This window comes from Sinocyclocheilus anshuiensis, unplaced genomic scaffold, assembly GCF_001515605.1.
Source record: "Sinocyclocheilus anshuiensis isolate Anshui unplaced genomic scaffold, SAMN03320099.WGS_v1.1 scaffold114, whole genome shotgun sequence".
NCBI classification, from domain to species: domain Eukaryota; kingdom Metazoa; phylum Chordata; class Actinopteri; order Cypriniformes; family Cyprinidae; genus Sinocyclocheilus; species Sinocyclocheilus anshuiensis.
The window spans coordinates 523,573-532,421 of NW_015544132.1; positions in this window are offsets into that span (position 1 = coordinate 523,573).

An 8,849-nucleotide genomic window follows, 5' to 3' on the forward strand; every position below is an offset into this window, starting at 1 on the left:
AACAGATTTACCGAGCTGTCATTCAAACAGTATACAAATTTAGGGAAAACAGCCTAAACTGGATATAGGCTACAGCAGTCAGCTTAATTAAATGGCGCAACAGGCAGCTCTCTTTTAACCAAGGTTATTTTCGTAAGCGAAAACTGAAACTAAGACTAAAACTATTGGTTAAAAATTAAATTTCTAAATAAATGAAAAACTAAAACTAAACGAAACTAACAACAGTAATTGAAAAACTAACTAAAATAAAATAATAATTAGCAGAAATAAATAATAGTGTTCGTGATTTAATAAGCTCTCATTCTGTGCCAGAAAATCTGACCTGTGGTTGTTTAGGGAAATACCTGTAGATGGCGCATCATGCACGTGAGCTGAGTCCTAAGCGTTGATATTTTTGCATTTAAAACACAAGACGCGGGAAATGAAATCGGAAGTAACTATAAAATATGAAATGGGAAATAATAATAATGCACACCTTACAGCGCACGGACGTTTAAAAGTGTGTTTAACGTGCGAGAACAACGTGAGAGTAAGTTAACAGACACTTTAAAATTTTTGGATGAGCTGACTTCAGTGAATAGTCATTTTGTCACGCTTTACGATTACTATGGCAACGTCAGCCTCGAGTCCATGACACGAGCGCCACTTTGACTGTACACAACGCATTCAAAATGAGAGAAAGCGGCAGCCGCACCGTGATTTCAAAGTACAAACATCATTTAAATCACCATATCGCATTTAGCTTTAAGTAGTATGAGGTTTAAAGCATTTTAGATTGTTTATTTTTATTGTGTATGTTCATGGAGGGAGAGACGGGACATACAGTAGTGTGCACCGGTGGTTCGTCTGCAAAAGATCCAACAAATTTGTTGTTTAGGATTTTTTTATTTTATTTATTTTTATTTTTTTTCCTACTCTGGAAGTCAATGGCAACCACCAACTGTTTGATTACCAGCAATCTTCTAATTATCTTCTTTTATGTTCAACATAAGAAAGCAACTCATACAGGTTTCGCAGTCTTAATGCAGCCCTGCCTGTGACTGACAAGCTACCAAAGAAATCTCATCCACTTTTCAGGAAATCCTATTGAATAAAGCATAGGTTCTTTAGTGAAATACAGTTCTGCATGTCCTGTCCAGAGATTGAAGCTCATCCATTTCCCTGCTTATCAGATCCTGCACAATAGAAAGGCAGTCAGCCATTCTTCTCATTATGATGGGCGGATGGCCGTCAGATCCGTACAGATAGAGCATTAGCCGGTTAAAAGCTTTTAGGATTGATTGGAAGTGTTGTACGAGGTTGAGGATGAAGAGATCAGATTGAGATAAGAGGGAAAGGTCATTAAAACCAGACATGAGGAAGAGCAAAAAAGAGGGATTGATTTATGAGACGCTGGCCTCTTGAGAACTGCACAACTGAATGTAATGTTGATCTTTCATTACCATCTATTTATTCGTTTGTTTATCCGTAGAGTGCTGCAAGCAAGTTTGCCATTATAAATGTCACTGGAATTTAACACAGGAGCGTGTTTGGACATTCAAATGATTCTGCCCAGACAGAGTACGAGTCTAATAAAGGCCCATAAACTTGTTAGCCAAAAAACTCCTCTCCTCAACAAATGAGATATTTACTAAAACACCATTAGTGGCAATGAATGGAATAGCAAATATTATGATTGTTAAAGGACAGGTTTCATAAAAATTCCTCCTTCTTCTTCAGCCCTGCCCCGTCTTCCATTTTTGAGTCCTCCAGATCGACCTGCCCTAATCTCATGCCACTGCATGAGCCAAATTAGTTTTTTTATGGGTTGAACATTTCATATCACAAATTAGATTAATGTGGTATTCTTATTAAATCAATATAGTATACTATTGTTCAAATGTTTGAGAGAAAGAAAGAAAGAAAGAAAGAAAGAAAAAGAAAGAAAGAAAATATAAATTATATTCAACAAAGATGTATTGGGGGGGGGGACTTGGTCAATGTACATATTGTGTTCTTATTGTCTGCAAAACACTTTTGTTGCTATTGAGGTGGGATGCAGGTAAGGTTAGAGACAGGTTTGGTGGCATGGGTAGGTTTAAGGGTAAAATTATTAAATTATTAATTTAAATGTAATTACATAGTAGTTAATGCCACTTAATATAATGTGGGACTAAAACAGTGAAAACAAATTAAAATAGAAAGTGATTTTATGTTGTAAATACATTCTACAATATTACTAAACTTTCTTTAAAAATAAATAAAATAACGGAATTGATAATTCACTTTTATTTTACTCATTCTGTATTACTTTTGTATTACTCTTTCTAATTTTCTTTGGTATTTGCAGATTTTATAATTGGTGTTTTAGCCTGTTGTTTTGTTTGTTTGTTTGTTTGTTTGTTTGTTTTTATGAGATATTGGGTTGTCTTTGTCTCTGCACATTAAAGAATGTGCATTTTGTAATGGAAATATGCTTTAAATGATCTAGGACCATATTTTTTTTATCATGTTTTATTTAGCCACATAAAATAATTTGGTAACATTTTATTTTGATAGTCCACTTTGTACATTCTATAAGATAACTTATAGAACTCATTCTGTAAGTAACTTTGCAAGTATATGTCAACTTATTCTACTAACTCTAACCCTAATCTAACAGTCTACTAATATTCTAATGAGAGTTAGTTGACATGTTGATGCTATTATAGTAAGTAGAATGTCTGAAGTGGACTACAATAAAGTGTAACCAAAGCATTTATTTTGTTTTGAGCCAGCAGTTCAATACAGCCAGATGACTTTATTTGGTTTGGTTAATTACAGCATTCTAATATAATGCCAACTGATTTCTTGCATAACTGTGTTATTTTATTTTTTTTTTGTCTTTATAATATGTAATATTTCATGTCTTATTGACTTACTTGATAAGTAGCCTTGTAAGAAGCATAATGTACAGTCAATCTTTGTTTCACGGTCCTAATCACCCTGTCCGGCATTAATTCTGTAGATATTCACCTTCTGAATATTCATTTATTCCTATCGTATGAACCATGGGGCTGTTCAATTACCAATGACAAGAACTCATTATTATTATTGTGGTATTTTATTGGACATTTTGTTTTACAGCATAAATAACGTTAGCTCTCTTAAGTCGCTACAGACTGGCTTCCTTCAAATTACAGCTCTAATGTTCTGCTTTTGGTTGTTGTCATAACTAAACTGCCTTCAGGAGATGCTGACAGGTTCAAACCGAATTCAGAGAGGCTTTAGGCTTTTTTTTAAGTTAGAAGTTGCTGACTATCAGTAGGTGGTGCGGTGGTCTGTCAAGTGGTCAACTTAAATGTTACAGCTTGTGTAACATCACATGGTCAAGAGAGACTATATAAGACAGCAGAAACGTCTGCTAAATGTCTCTGGTGAAGCTGTTCGTCTCTTTGATGCTATTCCCATTAATTCCTGGCCTCTCTCTTGTCAGGCTTTCTAATACTTATGAGCCGTTTAAAGCCACACTTCACATTTACATTTAAGGCATTTAGCAGATAGATTGTATGAGACATAGTAACACTGATGCTTGCCTTAGCGAGCAACACTAATAAAAAGAGACAGTCTGAGCCGAGAGGGAAGAATCGGGCATCCAGGGAAAGATTTGATCACATTAGGATGCTGCTCCATATCATCTGCTGAATACAGCTCCAGTCGGCCTGTAGAATGAGCCCTGTCCAGCACATCACTCAACACAATGCATGATGGACACAAATTAGGGCCGTCTGGTTAAGGTAAGAAGCTGCATGAGATTGAAAGGCAAGGGGAAACCGAATTAAGCATGATACAGGACAGAAATGGTCAGCAGATACACCAGTATATCACAGTAAACTGCTAATAATGTGCTTAACAATGCAGCTGTGCTGACTGAGCAGTTCCCACAGAACATTTACATAAGTGTACACTTATGTTTAGGGTTCAGTTTTGTGACTGCGATCCTGTTCCTCAAGATCATAGGCACCTAAAAATAAAAATTCTGTCATCCTTTACTAACCATCATGTCGTTCCAAACCTGTATGACTTTTCTTTTTTGTATAGCACACAAAATGAGATTTTCTAATGACTTACGCTCTTCATGTATCCTCAGTGCCTCTAGACAAACTCTTTTTTTTGACAACTTTTTTTTCAGTCTTTGTCATTCTTCTGTTTTGACCTTGCACTTCATTAGCTTGATGGAGGACGCAAACACAGGCCTGCTGAGGGCCTCGTTATTAGCGGCTGCTCATATGAGTAAACAACGCCTCTGATGAATGTGTTCAACATCAAAATCAACACAAAAGATCAATTCACACCTCAGCTTCTAAAAACAACTGTTGTTAAATCACCAAAAAATGCCATTGAAAGCAAAATGATGTCTGAGAATCGACTGAGCAATTGATGTCCTTTGAGAGATAAAGCTTTTTTGAGAGCATTTTTGTTTGTGAAAGAACAGAAACAGGGTATTTTGAAAGTAAGAAGGAGATTATTGTTTCAGATAATATCTTATTTTTTACATTGTTTATTTTTTGAATACTGTTTAGTGTTCCATGAACGTTGGGCATTTTATATTCTTTTTTATTTATATTAAAAAGTAGAAATGTAAATGTCATGAAATAATGGTTCTTCTGAGTTGCTGTTGGTTTCATCAGAATATGTAGTGTATAGTGCTTTCGCCTGGCTGGCCTGTTGTGAAAGCAAGAGCAATAAGCAAGCAAATTGTTACAGAGGAGGCTCCCGTACCGCCTCCTCCGCACCACCAGAGGGAACTGTCCCCAGAGTATTAGCGATCTCCCATTCGGACTCCATTTCCCATCATTCCTCATACCTGGGACTGATTACACAACCACACCTGCATCTCATTTACACACTCACACACTCACACATATAAGCCACACCATTTCACGAACTCCTTGCGAAGTCTTGATTTGCCCCGGCTGTCATTTCCGAGCGTTATACCCGTGTTTGTTTTCTGTGCTTTGATCTTGGACTGTTTCCTGATTCTCTGATTGTTATCTGCCTGCCCCGACTTGGATTGTTTCACCTGGACTCTGTTTGCTAGCCGCCTGCCCCGATCTCTCGCCTGGTTCACGATTCTGTCTCTGCCTTGTCTCTACTGTTCTGCCTTGCCGGTATTTGACCCTGTATTGTCTGACTATTCTTAATAAACTGCAAATGGATCCAAACCCTTCTGATGTGTCGCAACAGAAGACTTCGCCATACAGTGATCCAGCAGCGCTCCTACAGCTATCAACAGAACTCTCTGCTCAGGCCTCACAGCTCGTCATGCATCAACACCAGTTAAATCGGCTCACCACATTGACTGAGGAGCTCGTCAAGGCACTACAAGGTATCAGCATATCACCCCCCGGAGCCGTTTCTAATCCGCCATCTGTCCTCAGTAACCCACCACCTGCTCAGACACCTCCAGTCAGCCCACGACTTGCTTTCCCTGAGAAATTCGATGGAGAACCTGCCAAATGCAAGGGCTTCCTACTTCAGTGCTCGCTCTTTGTCAACCAACAGCCCTCGCTGTACCCCACAGATTCTAGCCGCATTGCTTTCGTCTGCTCACTACTCACCGGGAGAGCATTGGATTGGGCCACCGCTGTCTGGAGGACGGACGGTTCATCATTTCCCACCTTCGAAGCATTCCTTCGAGATTTCCGCAAGGTTTTCAAACACCCAGCTGAAGGGAGAAGCGCGGGTGACCAATTGTTAACTCTTTCTCAGGGAAGAAGGCCAGCAGCTGAGTACGCTCTGTCCTTCCGAACTCTCGCGGCTCAGACTGTGTGGGTGGAGGACACGCTAAAGCTCTTGTTCCGGAGAGGATTGAATTCAGAGTTACAGTCAGAACTGGCCTGCCGGGATGAGGGAAGAAATCTGGGTGAGTTCATTGATCTCGCTATCCAAATAGACAATCTGATCCGCTCTCGACGCTCTACCCGAGCCACGCCTCGTTTCACATCTGAAACCACCGGCGGAGCCGAACCCATGCAGTTGGGATTCACTCACCTCACCCCCGAGGAACGGGAACGCCGTATGCAGAATCAACTGTGCCTCTACTGCGGTCAGGCGGGACACATGAGGACTTCCTGCCCAGTTCGTCCCTCACCCAGTTCCCGATCGGTGAGTCTAAACACTCGCATGACCACCTCTGCCTCAAGCCTAAAATTACCAGTCAGACTGCTTGTTAATGACACTACAATTACCACCACCGCTCTATTAGATTCCGGAGCGGCTGGTAACTGACCCCCTCTGCCTCAAGCATAAAATTACCAGTCAAACTGCTTGTTAATGATACTACAATTACCACCACCGCTCTATTAGACTCCGGAGCGGCTGGTAACTTTGTCTCATATGAATTCACTCAGCACCACAAACTAAAACTTGCCCCTTGTAACTCTCCCCTGGCAGTGGAGGCGCTAGACGGACGGCCCCTTGGAGAGGGGAGGATTTTAAGCATCACCGAAGAAGTCAAATTACATGTTTAAATTACTCTGAATTCATTCGATTCTTCGTCATCCACTCGCCCAATCACACTATCATTCTAGGACTGCCCTGGCTCCGCACTCACAATCCACTCATCTCTTGGCGGGAGGGACAAATTATTCAATGGGACGTCAAATGTCAAGATCATTGCCTGACAAAAATTACCCGCGCCCCCAGCAATGCCTCTCTATCACCTGCTCCAGTAGCAAACAATCTTCATCTGCCCCCAGAATACTCAGACCTCGCCGACGCCTTCAGTCAAAAAAAGGCGTCTCAGCTTCCCACTCACCGTTCTGTTGATTGCGCTATTGACTTAATGCCCCGCACCACTCCTCCTAAAGGCAGAATTTTCCCGTTATCACAACCTGAATCCGAGGCCATGAAGCTTTACATTGACGAGGAACTATCGAAGGGATTCATTCGACCCTCAACTTCTCCTGCCTCAGCCGGGTTCTTCTTTGTAAAGAAGAGGGACGGAGGGTTGCGCCCATGCATTGATTACCGCGGCCTGAATGACATCACCGTTAAGTTTCGATACCCGTTGCCCCTAGTTCCAGCCGCATTAGAACAGCTTCGCCAGGCCAAATACTACACCAAACTAGATCTACGCAACGCTTACAACTTAATTCGCATCCATGAAGGAGACGAATGGAAGATGGCGTTTTCCACCACTAGTGGGCACTATGAATACTTGGTTATGCTGTTCGGCCTGGCAAACAGTCCTTCAGTCTTCCAATCGTTCATGAATGACATCTTCCGGGACATGCTCGACCGATGGGTAATTGTCTACATCGACGATATCCTGATTTACTCAAACACTCTGGAGGAGCACATCCATCATGCTAGATCTGTGCTGAAATGCCTCATGAAGTATCAACTCTACGCCAAAGCTGAGAAATGCGAGTTTCACCGAACAAGCACCTCGTTCCTCGGGTATATTATCAGTCAGGAGGGGGTAGCCATGGACGAGAGGAAAGTCAAGGCAGTGTTGGAGTGGCCCCAACCTCAGACAGTCAAGGAATTGCAACGTTTTCTGGGGTTTGCAAACTTCTACAGGCGATTCATCAGGAACTTCAGTTCGATCGCCTCCCCTCTGACTACCATGACTAAACGTCACACATCCAGACTGATTTGGTCCCCAGAGTCACGTCTGGCCTTCGACGAATTAAAAACTCGGTTCACCACTGCTCCTATTCTCCGACATCCAGACCCAGAGCACCCATTCATTGTGGAGGTTGACGCTTCTAACACTGGGGTAGGCGCTATACTATCTCAATGTCATGGTTCACCAGCTAAGATGTACCCGTGTGCTTTCTTCTCCCGCAAACTGCCCGCCACCGAACGGAACTACGACGTGGGCAACCGTGAACTCCTTGCCATAAAACTAGCGCTCGAGGAATGGCGGCACTGGCTGGAGGGGGCCACTCACCCGTTTACCGTCCTAACCGATCATAAGAACTTGGAGTACCTGCGTTCGGCTAGACGTCTAAACCCCAGACAGGCCAGGTGGGCGTTGTTCTTCACCAGATTTCGGTTCACCGTCACATACAGACCGGGTTCCAAGAACACTAAAGCCGACGCTCTACGCTCTCTCACCGAGGAAACAGTCCAGGCCGCCGCTAACGACACTATCCTTCCTGAAAGCCTTCTCGTGTCTCGTGGACAGTGGGATATCATGACCGAGATCGAACATATGAACCTCCAAGATCCACCGCCTCCCGAATGCCCTGCCAACCTCACTTATGTGCCGGAACCCCAACGACAGCGACTGCTCTCTCAGGTACACGTTACACCCAGCTCAGGTCATCCTGGAATCACTGCCACAGTACACCTGCTCAAGAATCGATTCTGGTGGTCCAATTCATCCACACGTGTCAGACTTCCAAATCACCCAGACAGCTCCCGGCCAGCCTGCTACAACCACTACCACCACTACCGCGACCTTGGTCTCATATCGCCATCGACTTCATCACCGACCTACCCAATTCCCAAGGTAACACCACCATACTCACAATCATAGACCGATTCTCCAAAGCCTGCCGCCTAATTCCTCTACCCAAGCTCCCTACAGCCTTCGAAACCGCCGAACTGCTCTGCAACCAGGTGTTCAGATTCTATGGCCTACCCGAAGATATCGTGTCAGATCGAGGGCCTCAATTCACTTCCAAAGTATGGTCCGCCTTCTTCAAACACCTCAACGTCAATATCAGCCTTACATCCGGGTACCATCCTCAATCCAACGGGCAAACCGAACGGCTGAATCAGGAAGTGATTCGATTCCTCAGATCCTACTGTCAGCAGCAACAATCGGACTGGAGCAGGTATCTATTTTGGGCAGAATACGCACAGAATTCACTGGT